The sequence below is a fragment of the Uranotaenia lowii genome, chromosome 3 (genome assembly GCF_029784155.1).
Source record: "Uranotaenia lowii strain MFRU-FL chromosome 3, ASM2978415v1, whole genome shotgun sequence".
NCBI lineage: Eukaryota > Metazoa > Arthropoda > Insecta > Diptera > Culicidae > Uranotaenia > Uranotaenia lowii.
Window position 1 is genome coordinate 213,543,353 of NC_073693.1, and position 17,939 is coordinate 213,561,291.

The 17,939-nt window shown below is 36.1% G+C and overlaps 1 protein-coding gene across 1 annotated transcript in view; it reads left to right on the forward strand.

Annotated features, from left to right (window-relative positions):
* Positions 1-17,939, forward strand: part of LOC129757769 (uncharacterized) — a 39,889-nt gene that overhangs the window by 20,556 nt on the left and 1,394 nt on the right. The window lies entirely within an intron of this gene.

Sequence of the window (17,939 nt, forward strand, 5' to 3'; positions counted from 1 at the left end):
CAAACGAAGTTTACTTTTAAACCGACGTTTCGATATCGTATGATATCATCTTCAGGGATTGTGGTTTTCTGAGTAAGTATAAGTAACTATAAGAAAACTACTCAGAAAACCAACAATAGTCATAGTACCGTCGAAACAACTTTTATACAAAACTCTACCGCATAAATTTACCCCTACAAAATTATATTTCTGGTGAGAATTCAAATTTAAATTCAAACCTCACGACACCTTTTCTTAGTTTCAACGATATTACTTACAGTGAAATTATAGTGACGAAGAAATCTTAACAGTACGCTTTTACAAAAGCAGAAACAACGATGAATTTTTGTAAGTAGAGTTAGACATAAGACCACACATCACACACAAATTTATAATTCAAAACACATTTATAGAATCCCTGAAGATGATATCATACGATATCGAAACGTCGGTTTAAAAATAAACTTCGTTTGTTAAGAAAAATAATTTGGACTGCTTTGCCGAAAGTTATTCACATAAATTTGAGCAGTTGAATGTATTGTTTTTCCTTTTTATTTTTAATAAGACATATATATTTTTTTAATTTAATCATATATTTCATTAGTGGCATATGTTTTTATTCAAACCAATGCAATGTACTTAATTGATGCTGCTGCTCCGCCGTTTCTAGAAAGATAATTTTCTAGACTTTCGCGGAATGCGCCATCTTGGACCTGAAACAAATTTAAAAAAAGTTGTCAAAATCAAAAAAATGTTCAAACCTAGAGAACATTATGAATATTTAAAAAAAAAAAGTCAAATGACTTACGTCAAAAATTATCCATTACAAGATTCGGAACTCTTGCGGGAATCGACGGACAAAATCCAAAAGCGCCACCATCAAATGCTGCGGCAGAAATGCAACTATTTAGTAAAACACGCTAAGGAAAAAAAACCATTAATATTACACGGTCGGAAATAACTAGCAGTTTGAGGGTTCATTTGCACAACAAACACAATGAGGTCTTTTTCTACGTGGTCTTGGCTCTCCAGAATTAGAACGGTTTTTCGGTATCAGAGTCGTCATTCGCCTTGGGGGCCGTTCAGATACCACGCGGATAGAAAAATGAGATTTAAGAGACTCCCCCCCCCCCCCCCCATCCGGTGACGTGGACAAGTTTGAATTTTTTTTTCTAGATCTAATTTGACAGTTAGAAAACACTACTTTCTGTTTTATTGTTAAAGAAATGGCTGATTTTGAAAAACAACGAAATAGCATTTCCTGATATAAAATCATTTTAAAAATTTTAAATTTCTAATCTATGATATTTATCACTTGCTTGCAAGTGGCTACTAGGGTAACGGACTTATATTGGATCAGGGGACCTATTATGGACCACCTTGATTAGCTCTCTTATAGATCAAGCAATAATGAAAAAAATAGTGCATTACATTGAGTGCCCGGGCTTCAACAATATTTGCTAAAAATTTCATGATTATTTGTTTTATAACAGAGCTACACAAGGTGGTCCAAAATTGGTCTTCTGGTCCAAAATAAGTCTGTTACCCTAGTTGTTTAAACTTAAATTGGAAAACTTTGCAATTTTAAGATTTTTAATTAAACATCTTAATAAAACTAGATAAAATTTATCTTCATCTGAATGAATTAGACTAAATTAAATTAAGACCTTGGTAAACTAATCTGTATAAAACATAAATCAGGATCCCAATCAAAATAAATACTTGGCCAAGTCATCAAAACCCTCAATCGCAATATTTTCAGCACTGTTCTGTGGAATTTGGAATCGATAATCAGGCAAAACGAGATATGCAATACAAATAAGTTATCTGTTTTAAATGAAGATTATTATTTTTAATTGAGGAATCTGAATGCGCAAAAACGAGGTTCTCAATTAAATTGAGTCAGCTTTTCTCTAAAAATTGGTGAAAGTATGTCAGAGTGCATTTTGCAAATGTATTCCAAATTTGAACAAAAGCAAATTAGAGTGCATTTGAACCCCCCGGAACGAGGGGTACATGTGAAAAGTTGAATTATCCGGAAATGTTGACCTTTTCTGTCAGTAGATGGTGTTAAGGTTTGTTAAATGATTGTCTGTTAGCATTTATATGAAAAAATTCAAGAGCTAGGTATCTTGGAATATATTATTTTTGCTTACGTGCTAAAATTGATTTGAAAATTAAACTTACATTTTCGCTTTCTGATGTGTGTCCTCCAAAAAATAACATCCACCATCTTCTATTTTGTTACATTCTAAAATTAAATTTTGGAATGTTTAAGTTGACCTGAATAAAATAGCTAAATCCGCCATATTTTAGCCATATTTGCGATCAACAGATGAGAAATCCTCGATAGCCAAAACAACTTTTCAGCAACGCTGATTTGTTCGTAGATATCGATGTTGATCAAGTAAAAAGGTACGTTGAATTGAAAATCATTGGCATGGAAGAGGCAACCATACGAATTTTTAAAACAACTAGAAGACTTTTTTATCCATAATCTTTTTGCATAATCTTTTGTGTATTTTCAGCTAATAACAAATAAACATAATATGTAAAAAATCAAAATATGCCGTAAAAATACGAACAATCAAGTGTAAATATATAGTTGTACGCAGGGCCGTAGGAAGAACCGACTCATGGGGGGGGGTTTTGGTGACTAATGTTTACCTATGATTTTTTACTTAACAACTCAGGAATAAAAAAAATTAAAACAAATAATGTTTGTAACTATATGATTATTCATTATTAAGTACTCATTAATATTTCACGTATGAAATGGTAACTTGAAAAAAGACACGAATGCCACAAGGATGGAAAAGTGTCATTGACAAAACCTTAAAAAAAAGTAGCTTTAGAAAAGTGGTCTTAGCCTAAAGGGTAAGCTATTTTTTTTATTAAACCTCTAAAAACAAAATATGTAATTTGCTTCCATCAATGGATAATTTTTTGAATTTATTTAAAAGTCTTTTAGATCAAAGTTGTATGATTTGATCATAAAATAAGTTCTTTTTAGGATAGCCCTCAATTTCTTAAAAATAAACTTTTTCAATACTCAAATCAAACAAACCCAATCTTCTAAACTCTTTTGCAAATTCCAAAATTCTAACTTTTGATGAAAATAAATACAATTTTCCAAAAAAAAAAAAAAAAACAGGAAGAGAAAAAAAAATACGAATCAAATTTGCTTGATGCAAATTTGAACTAAGTTTATGATTTTAGTTTGGAATTTGGCTTTAAAAAAGCTTCTATATTAATAATGTTAAACAATACACCATGAAAATAAAAAAAATTATGCAGATTTTTAAGTTACCTCAGGTTCTTGTTTCTGAATCAGGAATTATTTTTCATAAAGAATAAATGTTTAATTTTTTTAAAATATAATCTGGAATATTTTGCATGAATCAAAACTTAGAAAATTAATTCTAATTCTATTTTATATTTGCGATTTTCAGCTGAATTGTGTGTACATACTAATTCTGATTAAAAACTTTGAAATCTGGAAATTGAATTGACAATTTTTTATGTTTATGTTCTCTTGAATTTCTCAACAATTTTATGTTGATTGAAAAACGCATTCACAAGCTGAATCTTTTTCTGAATTTTAAATCTGAATTTAAACCTGAATCCAAAAATTAAACTTTGAATCTGTTTCTGAATTTCTATACGATTTTCGAAAGTACAAAAAATACGATTTAAGAATCTTAATTCCAGATTAGAATTTCATGAGCCAAATCTTAGAGCCCTCATTCAGGGATCTATTATTGAAATTCTCTAGTCCTACTTTAATCTTAATTCATTATTTCAATCATTTATTTTTAATCTGTTTTATGAATCTGATTGAAAATGAGAATTTATAATGATGAATCTGAATCTGATTTTCAATTTTGAATCGCCTCTTAGAAGCTTTTAATGTTGAAATTTTGTGTTAGAAAAAAATTTAAGAACTTCGAATTTGAATATAGAACAAATCTCTTCTTTTTCCACATTCGGAAAACTATTATCAAAATATTGAAAATGCATTTGATCTTCGAAAAACATGATTAAAATTTCATATGGATGCAAAACCGAAATCGAACACGGGTTTCCTACTTTCTTTTGATTATTCGAACTGAAAATCAAGAATCCCAATCTTGATACACCATAAGAAATACGAAAATATGTAGAAATATAATTCTGGTTATAGGAATATGGAACCAGAACCTCCAAAATGGGTTAAATTTAAAATTTAATATTCAGACCTGAATTTCTATGATGAGGTTGCCAAGATTGGCCCGGATATTTATTATTGAATAAGGGAAAAGTCCGATCCGACCCGATTGCCCAGATTTCATTGGAAATGCCCGGATTTTGCCCGGGATTGTCGTCATTCTCATTCTCAAATGAAACATAGAAAAAAAAACAAATAGTATTGTAATTTTTTTATGTGTTCAAAATTTTTGCATCAAGTTTGAAAGAATAATCATTCTAGATTTTTTATGGGTAATTTCTGGGTTTTGACCAAAATTGCCCGGTTTTACCTGGATTTGGTCAACAATTTTTAAATCGAATACACGGATTCAAAACATTTGTTCGGCCCGAATACATGCTGTAAAAAAAATCTGACAATCTTATTCTATGCACAAGTGAGAAAATTTTGAAAAACTGTAGCAGAATACTTGAAATTGGTTTTTGAGGTTTTTGTATTAGTTTTTAGTCCAGATAGTTACTCTTGAATATCTTTGCTCTACTATCATAATTTGAGTATGAATTTAAAATTTTGAGTGTAGAGTTCAATACCTCGCTTGCATTTTTGGACACTCATGGGGGGGGTTTAACCCCCAAAACCCCCCCCCCCCCGTTCCTACGGCCATGGTTGTACGCATAAAATCAATCATAGAAGTATAATTGAATGAATCATAATTATAGTATAATTAACTATAGCACTACAGTTGAATCTACAATATACATATAGCTGAATGCCCAACATCCTTCAGTATATTATAGTTAAATTTATCATATTTATGATTGAATCAATCATACAATTGTAGTTGAACCTATCATATTCATAGTTGATTGTATAAAACCAATCATACAAATATAGTTGAATATTTAATAAAAAGAGTTGGTCGAGAATCAATCATCAATATGATTGAATATAGGTGGAATATTGTTGATTAACCTATATTTTTTTTCTCCGTGAAAAGATGAGATTTTAAAAATCCAATTTCAATCGAACATTTTCTACCTCATTTACTTATAAGGTGAGATTTTCAAAATTCATTTCATGGTAAAAACTTTCAATAAATTGGAACAAACTGAACAAAAGCTTGCATGTAATAGACTTGTATACAATCTACATTGCAAAAATTTGAAAATGAAGTTATTTTTGATAAAAAATTTGATAAAATCTCGAATACAAAAGGTAAAACCATTTCCATGTTCTAGAGTTTGAGTTTCGCTGTTCAATTGTTTAATTTTTTGAAGAATTTATCATTTTTTTTTAAATAAAATACCTAGGGGATGACTTATTCATTTCCCTTTTCGGGAATTTCGAAAAAAAAAAACCAAGGGAGGGATGACGAAAAATGAATTTGTTTTGTTCCGGCTTTTTTTTAATATATTGGGTCCCAGAAGACTCAGAAAATCGATTTTTTGTCAAAAATGTTTTTTTTAGAGATAAAAGATCTCGACGTTTTATGCATTTTTAAGTCATTTTGCATCAAAATTAAAATTTTGATTTTTCCAATTTCCTTCGGTTTTCCCTCTGGTGATTTTTGAGGGTATAAAAACCGAAATTTTAGCACTTTGAGGCACCTCTAGTCGCCCAAACCCGATTGAACTGATTTTTCGCTCAGGTCAGTTTTTTTGGGTCAATAGGTAAACGAAATGTATATGGTTGGTTTTCGAAATTCAACATGACCCATCTGGCTGCACCTCTAATATATTTTTTTCTCACCACCCGGTTCGCAAGGTACAGTCAGTAGCAGTGAGCAACTTTAACTTCGAAACTTGTTCAAGAATCATTAACTACACAGCGAATTTCTTTTTGCTGGAAACCAGCATAATTTTGCTGATTTTGGCCCTGGCGACTTTCCAGCAATAATTCCAGCAATTTGACTTCCTGAAAAGGATCAGCAAACTCAATTTCTGGAAATCAGTTATCTCAAACGCTGGAAACCAGCTATCTTAATTGATGGAAATCAGCATTTTTTTTAAATCAACCGCAAATTTTTTATTCTAAAAAAGATGTACAATGTAAATTTAATGTTTACCCCGTCATTTAGGGATAGATCAGTAGACTGAGTCGATTTGGGGTCATTTTTGAATTTCCCAAACCCTGGGGTCTTAAAAGCTTCGTCTTGGTCCAAAACTCATCCATGATTTTTTGCAGAATTTTTAAGTAACGTTTACATGAGTAAATTTGAACTTTTAGGTTTGTATGGGAAAATTGAATATTTTGTACTGAAAAATCAACATCGTTTTTGTTTCTTCTGTGGAGCCGAGCCAGCTGATGGTTTTTTTGCCAATTTATAAAATTCTTAAGAGAAATTCTCCGCTGAACAACTTTGTCGAAGACCTTAACCTCGTGTCTTATTAGGCAAAAAAGTTATTAGCAGTTTTATAGGGGTATGTCTTTTCGCATTGATTAACCATAAATTCAATTGACATCACTGCAGGGTGCCTATCAAGGTATTGCATGACTACTTTTCATGCAATACTTCGCGAGGCTCCAGCAGTGATGTCAATTGAATTTATGGTTAATCAATGCGAAAAGACATACCCCTATAAAACTGCTAATAACTTTTTTGCCTAATAAGATACGAGGTTAAGGTCTTCGACAAAGTTGTTTAGCGGAGAATTTCCCTTAAGAATTTTATAAATTGGCACAAAAGCCATCAGCTGGCTCGGCTCCACAGAAGAAACAAAAACGATGTTGATTTTTCAGTACAAAATATTCAATTTTCCCATACAAACCTAAAAGTTCAAATTTACTCATGTAAACGTTACTTAAAAATTCTGCAAAAAATCATGGATGAGTTTTGGACCAAGACGAAGCTTTTAAGACCCCAGGGTTTGGGAAATTCAAAAATGACCCCAAATCGACTCAGTCTAATAGATCAGGTCGCCAGACTGCACGGTTTTACCCGGATTTGCTCGGGTATTTGATACAAAATTTGGTAACAGTCCGACCCGGTCCGGTTGCCCAGATTTCATAGAAAAATGCCCGGATTTGGCCGGGATTAATTCACTTTATTTGCAAATCAAACAAAAAAACAACGGACGTCTCCAAATCCAATTTTTATAAAAACAATCAAGAAAGGTTTATTGAAAGCCTAAAATACGATTCAAAATCTGTCTATAAGTTTTGATAAAAAAAATTCAATTTATTTTTTATTTTTGTTGAGTTATTTCTGGGTTTTTAGAAAATTTGCCCGGATATTGCTCGAATTTATAGTCGGCAATTTTGAAATCAAATGCCCGGATTTTGCCAGGTTTTCTATATAAAATTGCCTGATTTGTCCGGCCCAGATACGAGCTGAAAAAAAAATTCTGGCAACTTTACGCATGGGAGTCATATTTAAAAATTCTCTTAAGCGACATTTATTTAAATTTTATTTCAAAGTAAAATAATATTTGGAAGTGGAGTGGCCGCGCTAAGTTTAGTCTTAATGATATGATATTTATTAATTACTGTTACTAAATACTTAAGATATATTCAAGAAATTTACCCTTGGGATTGCTTCTTATATAATACAATCATTCATCAAAATTTAATCTATTTAATAGATTTTTAACTTGCAACACCGTCATCGCCATTGTATAGTTGACAAATATATAAACACTCTTCGCGGTCAACAAAAATAAACTAGCAAAATAAAAAAAACAGAATTTGACAGATCGCTTGCTGCTTTTTCAGTTATGCAGGTCAAGTGCTGGAAAATTCAGAAATATTGAGAATGTTTGCTGATTTCCAGCATTTTTTTTGCTGAAAATTGAGGCAAAAATTTACTGTGTAGATTTGCTCACAACATTTTAGAATGAACCGTTCCAAGGAATAAGAAATGTTGACAGAGGCGATTAGATATCGAAATAGAGATAGGATCAAACTGTCTCCATCAAAGGAACAAATTAGCGTCTGGATCAAGCCACTGCAACGCGAAGCGCCCAACAAGGAGGGAAGACAGACCCGTTCATAATTCACGATCGCCCAATGCTCTGCTCAAGAATCACTCCAATCGGATGCCTGGATGGCCCAACCCAAAACCTAAAACAATGTTCAAAAACAAAATATGGTAATAAAATGATGAAAGTCAGTTTTAAATAGATTGAAATGAAAGAGAAAAATTACAATTCTTTCATTTGAGTTAATTTTTTTTCAATTATTTATGAAAACTAAACTTCTTCTATTGAACTTGAAATGTAATTCTACCTTTCCGAATTTTTTTTCAACATAACAATATTTATCATAACTGAAATGAAAAAAAAAATAAAGATGATAGAAATATTACTGGCAGTAATTTACTGGAACATCCTCAACAGATTCGTTTTATCTGGGTTAAGTTTAGGACTTTCAGCGCAAATCAAAATTATGGAAACAGTATTGGAATGTTCGTCGCGACTTATTTTATTCACAACATTCTCACCGTTCAAGGTTAGAAGTTTCCTACGCCTTGGCATGAACTTGGAGTAGACAAAGATAGTATGCTCTGCCGATTCCCCCATATCTACGCATTCCGGGCCATGTGGCGAGGTGATTAGCTTAAACCTAGGAAGGTATTACTCAAAGCACCCATCATGGCCCAGAAGGAATTACGTCATGTAAAGGTTGATTTCTCTTTAACTACTTCCGATTAACCCAATCTTAAAGCCACGGGATTAGTCTATGCGTTCATTTTGCGTTGTTCGATGCGTCCTATTGCTTGAGCCACTTCAGTATTGACGCTGCTCTTTGAACTTTACCTCCTGCTACCTACCTAGCTACGTAACACTCTTTATCCTCTGCCATAGTGAAGTCGATGAGAATCCTGTCCGCGATAATAAAAGCTGCATCTGTTGAGATTTTTCTGTACGTACATTAGACTGCCTCAAATTTGTATGGGAAATTTAAAATCTGTGAAATGTCATATGCTGCAGGCTCAAATTGATCCTGGGCCAAGTACAAGATCTCATGCCAAATTTGGGCCACTTCGGACTACGGGAAGGGGTCGCTCAACGAGCCTGAAGTTTGTATGGGATTTTGTGACATTTTGTTCGAGAGGAACATGAAAAACCAGTTTTTCGTCAATAACTTTTGTCTCCTTCGACCGATTTCTTTCAAAAACGGGTTTTCTTAAAGCCTCAACTATGATAAATATTTCATCCGAGGGTTTTATTTCAATTAAAGTTAAGATAAAGAAGTTATTAAGCTTCAAAAATTGGCTAACTTTTTTAAGGGTGATATTCATCACTGTTTTAATGAGGCGACTAAATGTCCGACCAGGACACTCAATGTGAAATGCATGCCGTTCCGTCAAATAATGACCGATTTTAACCATTGATGTTTCGCTTGATTGCAATTTTTGATGTTTTTCTAATATTTGAGTTTGGATGATCTATTGATAGTTCGGAAAGAAGTAAGGGCGGAGAAATGCTCGACAATTTAAAAAAAAAATGCATAACAACAGGGGCTTAGGAACATGACTGGACGATTTGTGATGCCAATAAAAAGATTCACCCTCATTCTCTATCAAAAGAATGCTACAGCTTATATAATAAGAAACGTGAGAAAAATGTAAAAGGCCCTCTTTTCGAAAAATTATCATTTTATTGGCATCAGAAAGCCTTGGTCCATGTGTTTTTCGATCTAACAAAAATTGTTGGCGGTTGAGTCGCCCAAAGGTGGAAATATGTACAATAGACTGCCCCAAATTTGTATGGAAAATTCAAAACCTGTGAAATGTTATGCGCTGTAGGCTAAAATTGATTCTAGTCCTAGTACAAGATCTCATGCCAAATTTGGGCCAGATCGGATCACGGGAAGGGGTTGCTCAACGAGCTTAAAGTTTGTATGATATTGTAACGGTCCAGTTAACGTAGTCAAACGGATCGTTCAAATCAAAAAGTAGCGCATTACGAAAGTGCCATCTTGTGGTGGGTTTTGAAAGTATTCAACGGTAACAAACGCAAGAAACGGTCCTTCTAAAACCGTTGGCGCGAAATTGATCTAGGCATAAGATCGGAAATGATTCCTGAATCCGGTTGACCACCGTAGGTATGGGTGTAAGCGAGACAGAAGATAGGGAGCTGATCTTTTGTAGTAGAGCCATAGGCCTGACTACCTTTAAAGAAACTTGTGCTAGGGACTTGATAGCGAAGCGCCAACCGGAATGGTTATACTCTCAGTACACGATATTAAGTTAGTCGGAAATAGTTGTGATCCTTAGATTTGGATTAGTTATTTTTATATCAGCTTTGATTGAGTCCGATCAAAGTTCAATTCAAATATTGAAGTGCTAGTTCCTACATATTATTGTAAATTATAAGCGAAATCGTACAGTAAGTAGATGAAACATAGTAATATTTATGGCCACGTGTAATTGATGGGCTTATTTAACAGTGGAAAATAAGATCGAGTCGTGACTCCAGTAGGATTTTTGGTACGCTTGGGAAATAGCGATCATAGGTGAGGTAATTTAGTAAAAAAAAGCATATCCGAACTGTTTCTTTATAGCAAGATTTTGTTTATATATTCCTAGTGATCTAGTAAGCTCCTATCTAGTTCCCTTTCACTAACCGACTTTTTTTTACAGAGGTTACCTTATTTTAACGGCCGACGTCCTGTTTTAAGTTGATGGTACTTATCGTAGTCGCCTAGAGGTTGGCGACTGCTGCTTAGTGGAGAGCGCAGGAAGCAACCAGCGTAGGAGACTTTGCGTGACCCGGGGGCGCTCAAACCACAACCGAGTGGACTACTGCTAGTAGCTCCTTGACGTAGGTGGGTAATCGGATGATGACGTAACCGAATGAAGCGGAAGCCGACACAGCCTTCAGGGTGGCCAGGATCCCTTCCCGGGGGCTCTCAAACCACAACCGAGGATGATACTGCTGGGATTCCTAACCGTGGCTGGTTGATGACGTATGTACGGGAGTCGTTTTGAGTTGTTGTAACGACTAGGTATTCCAATCCGACGGGATTCGTCTGTGTTGGGGAAATTTCCGTACCCGGGGGCTCTCAGACCACAACCGAGTATCGCACTGTATATTCACCGTGCAGGACGATCCTAAGGCTGCTAGACGTGTCGGAAAAAAAAAAAAAAAAAAAAAAAAAAAAAAAAAAAAAAAAAAAAAAAAAAAAAAAAGGTAGCCCACACTTACACCCACGTTGACGCGGGTTACCTGTCAACGGTGCACATTGGTAATCATTATGTGGTCCAACAGTTTCGAATTGCTTCTTTTTAATAAATTACCTCACCTATGATCGCTATTTCCCAAGCGTACCAAAAATCCTACTGGAGTCACGACTCGATCTTATTTTCCACTGTTAAATAAGCCCATCAATTACACGTGGCCATGAATATTACTATGTTTCATCTACTTACTGTACGATTTCGCTTATAATTTACAATAATATGTAGGAACTAGCACTTCAATATTTGAATTGAACTTTGATCGGACTCAATCAAAGCTGATATAAAAATAACTAATCCAAATCTAAGGATCACAACTATTTCCGACTAACTTAATATCGTGTACTGAGAGTATAACCATTCCGGTTGGCGCTTCGCTATCAAGTCCCTAGCACAAGTTTCTTTAAAGGTAGTCAGGCCTATGGCTCTACTACAAAAGATCAGCTCCCTATCTTCTGTCTCGCTTACACCCATACCTACGGTGGTCAACCGGATTCAGGAATCATTTCCGATCTTATGCCTAGATCAATTTCGCGCCAACGGTTTTAGAAGGACCGTTTCTTGCGTTTGTTACCGTTGAATACTTTCAAAACCCACCACAAGATGGCACTTTCGTAATGCGCTACTTTTTGATTTGAACGATCCGTTTGACTACGTTAACTGGACCGTTACACTCGTCCTATCCAAAAACCATAAAAATTTTGAAGTGAAACATTTCAAAATTTTTATAAACTTGCTTCATGCTTATTCTTTTTCTTTTTTTTTTTAAGAAAACCGAAATAATAATGTCTTTTTTTCGATTTTTCATCAGTTTATTCGTTTTTTTCAAACTCTATATCAAATTATTTATTTCTTAAAGATTTCTCCAGACGCGTTGCAGCGTTACCACTTCTGGAGGTTTAAATTTTTTGTTTTTTAATTTTCCTCCCGACGCGCGTCCGCGTTAGAACTCACGGAGGTTTAATTTTATTTTGTAAATTTATCTAACTCATTTGCCCTGTCTCCTATTTATCGTACTACTGGTAACTACAATTTTCATCATTTTTTTTTGTTTTGTTTTTTTTTTTAAGTTTCTCCGGACGTGTTTCCACGTTTGAAATCACGGAGGTTTAAATTTGGTCTCCTACCTCTTCAATTTTTCTCCCGGGGGTGTTGCCACGTCTAAACATCGCGGAGGTTTAAAATTCTCTTACCATTTAAAAATTTTTCTCCGGGCGCGTTTCCACGCTTGAACTCACAGAGGTTTAAATTTTCTCTCCTGCCTCTTTAATTTTCTCCCGGGGGTGTTGCCACGTCTAAACATCGCGGAGATTAAAAATTTTCTTCCAATTTAAAAATTTTCTCCGGGCGCGTTTCCACGCTTAAACTCACAGAGGTTTAAATTTGGTCTCCTACCTCTTCAATTTTTCTCCCGGGGGTGTTGCCACGTCTAAACATCGCGGAGGCTTAAATTTTCATTATACTTTTATTTTCTAGGGTTTTTTTTTTTTTTTTTGTAAAATTTCTCCGGACGCGTTGCCACGTTCGAAATCACGGAGGTTTAAATTTTGCTCTCCTGCCTCTTCAATTTTCTCCCGGGGGTGTTGCCACGTCTAAACATCACGGAGGTTAAAAATTTTCTTACTATTTAAAAATTTTCTCCGGGCGCGTTTCCACGCTTGAACTCACAGAGGTTTAAATTTTTCTCTCCTGCCTCTTCAATTTTCTCCCGGGGGTGTTGCCACGTCTAAACATCGCGGAGGCTTAAATTTTCTTACTATTCAGTTTTTTTTTTTTTATACATATTTTTTTTAATTTATTATTAATATTTTTTTTTTTTTTATTAAATTTTTCTCCCGGAGCGATTCGCGTATAACATCGTAGAGGCTAAATTTTTTTTTAATTCTCTCCCGACGCATTGCTACGTTGGAACTCAGGGAGGTTTGAAATTTGTGGGCTACTCCTTCGTAAAACTTTTATTCTCCCGGGGGTGTTGCCACGCTTTAACATCGAGGAGGCTTAAATCCATTTTTAAACATTTCTCCCGACGCGTTTCAGCGTTTGAACTCAGGGAGGATCAAATTGTTGTTATTAGTGTAGTATTACTTTTTCAGCTGTATTTGTTGTATTCTGATTAAAATAATTTCCTTGATTTCCTTTTTACTTCAATTTCGGTCTAACCGTTTCCATTTTTTTCCAAAACTTTGCAACATCAGATCCATAGTCTGATTAATATTGTGTTTTGTTTTGTTTTTTTTTTTTTAAAACACTTTGTACTTTATTATCTCAGATGCACTGTCTGAGTACAAATTCTTCCATTCAGGTCGTTTTACTGACCCTATTAAACCGTTCTTCATTCGGGTAACCGACCATATAAAATGCTGCTATAATTTGATTTTCGTAAACTATTTTGTCTAACTAAAGGCGGTTTTTTTTTATGGCTGAATATATGAATATTTCCCAGCCCTAAGCAAGCTGAGATGTCATGTCACAGTCCGAACTGTCACTCATGGATTATTATGCTTTGGACGAAATCTATTTGCCTATGATTTTTTTTCAGGAAACGAAACTTTATTGGTAAGTATAAATTTAAGATAAAATGTGCTAACTTTTGCTTTTAGGAATCAATACGAAAGCGAAGTGTAAAAAAAAGACCACCATGGATTGCAGTGAGTGATATTTTGGAAATTAGCTACGAAACCTATCGAAGAATAGTTGATCTCAGAATCTGAACGAAAAATTATAATATGTAATCCCAACTATTACAAGCATCTACCTAGACAACATATCGTTATAACGAAATTGAAGTTGGTTCAGATTCTCGTCACTGGAGGCAAACATCGATATGTTGCTTGAAACTGGATACCTCGAATTGAGTGTTTTTTTTTTGTTTTGTTTATGTGTTATGCAACACCGTCATAGCTCATTTTATCTTAAATTTATACTTACCAATAAAGTTTCGTTTCCTGAAAAAAAAATCATAGGCAAATAGATTTCGTCCAAAGCATAATAATCCATGAGTGACAGTTCGGACTGTGACATGACATCTCAGCTTGCTTAGGGCTGGGCAATATTCATATATTCAGCCATAAAAAAAACCGCCTTTAGTTAGACAAAATAGTTTACGAAAATCAAATTATAGCAGCATTTTATATGGTCGGTTACCCGAATGAAGAACGGTTTAATAGGGTCAGTAAAACGACCTGAATGGAAGAATTTGTACTCAGACAGTGCATCTGAGATAATAAAGTACAAAGTGTTTAAAAAAAAAAAAAAAAACAAAACAAAACACAATATTAATCAGACTATGGATCTGATGTTGCAAAGTTTTGGAAAAAAATGGAAACGGTTAGACCGAAATTGAAGTAAAAAGGAAATCAAGGAAATTATTTTAATCAGAATACAACAAATACAGCTGAAAAAGTAATACTACACTAATAACAACAATTTGATCCTCCCTGAGTTCAAACGCTGAAACGCGTCGGGAGAAATGTTTAAAAATGGATTTACGCCGATGGTTAGGCAATTCCTTGAGTGCAAGCCTTTATTGAGCGCAAGTTTCTTATTAGAAATTTTCGATATGGAATAGGTAAGATTCTCTGCTTCACCCCTTGGAAATAACTTGACAGAGTGGTTCAAGTTTAATTAAACTGCTTTCACTTGGTCAACCGTGGGCCAGATTAAGATAAATCGAGCCAAATAACTACAACCCGCCCTATTTAAGAGTCTGGGCCGGCATTCAGATCTTGTGTCAGTAACCTTCCTCTTTGGAAGTGGCGCCCTATAAAAAGTTACTGACATTGTGGGCAAGACGCATCTGTTACAATATTTCGAGACATTTTGCTCGGAAGAAACATGAAAAACCTGTTTTCATCAATAACTTTGGTTCTCGTTGGCCGATTTCTTTCAAAAACGATTTTTCTTAAAGGATGGTATTCATCACTGTCAATGAGTTGGGGCGGTCGAACATATTAACGCCTTATTAACAGTAATGAATACCACCGTAAAAAAGTTAGCCCATTTTTGAAGCCTAATAACTTTTTTTATCTTAACTCTTATCGAAATGCAGTCCTCGGATGAAATATTTATCATAATTTAGACTTTTAGCAAAATTGTTTTTGAAAGAAATCGGCTGACGGAAACCAAAGTTATTGATGAAAAAATAGTTTGTTTTTTTATTGGCATCACAAATCGTCCAGTCATGCTTCTAAGCCCCTGTGGTTATGCAATTTTTCTTTTAAATTGTCAAGCATTTTTCCGCCCTTACTTCTTTCCAAACTATCAAGTGAATATCATCCAAATTCAAATATTAAAAAAAACATCAAAAATTGCAATCGAGCGCAACATCAATGGTTGAAATCGATCATTATTTGACGAAACGGCATGTATTTCACATTGAGTGTTCTGGTCGGACATTTAGTCGCCTCATTAAAACAGTGATGAATATCACCCTTTAAAAAGTTAGCCAATTTTTGAAGCTTATTAACTTTTTTATCTTAACTTTAATTGAAATGAAACCTTCGGATGAAATATTTGTCATAATTAAGGCTTTAAGAAAACCCGTTTTTGAAAGAAATCGGTCGAAGGAGACAAAAGTTATTGACGAAAAGCTAGTTTTTCATGTTCCTCTCGAACAAAATGTCTCAAAATCCCATACAAACTTCAGGCTCGTTGAGCGACCCCTTCCCGTAGTCCGATCTGGCCCAAATTTGGCATGAGATCTTGTACTAGACCCAGGATCAATTTAAGGCTGCAGCGTATAACTTTTTCAAAAGTCGGGTCATTTGGGGCAGTCTAACGTACATGCATGGCTATCAGTCGATGTGTTCTTCGTAATTTCAACCTGTTGCGCTCTACCTCTTTTTTTTTAGTTGGTAACCACAGGTGGTAAATCCTGGTTTACGGATTGTATTCCAAGGCACGGCGAGCCACCGCGTCCCTCCAGTTTGCTACTCTGGGTCTATGGGTACAATGGGAAGACTCATTATATACTCCGTGTATACTCGTGTATAGCCCCTACTCCCTTAACTCCACCTGGGGCCGCAGACCTGGTTCCCACCTCGAACTGTTTAGTACACTATGCTTCAATAGTGGGAGGTCTATTCGCGCTAATGCGCTCCAAGGCAATACTCATTAACGAGACCACTTTCAGCAAAAACTCTCATCCTTACGACTCGACGCCTGAACTCTCCTCTAACGACTTGAGAACCGACATCTCCTCGCAATGACTCGAGATTCCCACAAAACCTCTCCTCTTCGCGACTTGAGGCCTGATCTCTCCTCTAACGACTTGAGATCCGACCCCTCCTCGCATCGACTCGAGGTTTACCTCTCCTCTGCAAGATTCAAGGCCCGATCTCCCCTCTAACGACTTGAAATCTGACCTCTCCTCGTAATGGCTCGAGGTGACCACTGGTACCCCTTCTTTTTGTTGATAAAGGGCCTGATCCCTCCTCTTAAGACTCGAGACCCGACCCCTTATCATAAAGACTCGGGGTTGATCACACAAACCTCTCTGCCTGAAGGTTTGAGGCCTGACCGACCTTTTATCTTCAGGGTTCGAAGTTTGCCACCTTGCCCGTCATGTGCCTGATCGAGAGTAGCTTATCCTAGACTCGCGCTTGATACGGCACACGCGCGAAACTTAACGCAACGACTCGGATGATTCCCGACCCGACGAAGACGTCATCCTACTCCGACTCGAATAGCTCACCCGGCGTCGAGAGCCACTCTACCCGTGGGTATTCCCCGATCGTGGAATAACCCCAACGATTTCCACTGCGAAGAAGGTCAAGTCTTATCCCCGCAGCTTCTGTCGTTGAGAACCGCCCTACTCGGATACTCCCCGAAGGTGGAGCATCCTACGCACGAACGCGGCGCACCCACGGCATCCGCTACGCAGAAGGTATTGTCTTATCTTTGTAGCTTCAAACCGTACGGTCGGACGCACTCTACTCGACAGCCCCCCGTCGATGGGGTCAGTCTACTCCGACCGTTGTCCGGTCTTCTTTATCTCCCTTGGCTGGCAACCCTAGGATTTTTGGCCCGCGGATTTTCCTGCCCGTTGTCTACCTCTTGAGCAGGGTTCCAGGCCGCTTCTACGTTTCGTTGTTTCGATAGTGCAACCTTTGCCATACAAGGAGACGTGTCTTGCTACTTTTTGGACCATGGCAGTTCGGCATAATCCATGCCAATGAATCATATTTAGAGCCCCTAAACTATCTAGAATCCGATTTAACATTCTTGGCATGACGAGAAACTCAATTGCTAGACACTAACTTACTTATCTTAACGTTCCCGCGCCGATCCTCCGTCTCCGTCTTCCAGCGTCTTCACTTGGTACCAGTCAAGATTCTCGTCGACAGTTCGGGTTTCGGCGGCTAGGCTTCGCCGCCACGAGTTTCTGGGCCTGCCGCTCCTTCGATGTCCCTCTGGAGTCCATTCAAGCGTCTCTCTGTAAATCTCGTTCTCATCTCTTCGTAGCGTTTGCCCAATCCATCTCCACCTGCGTTTCCGAATCTCGATTTCTAGCGCTCTTTGATGACACCGGCGATGTAGTACTTCATTTGATATCCAGTTGCTAGGCCATCAAGCGCGGATGATACTCCGCAGGCA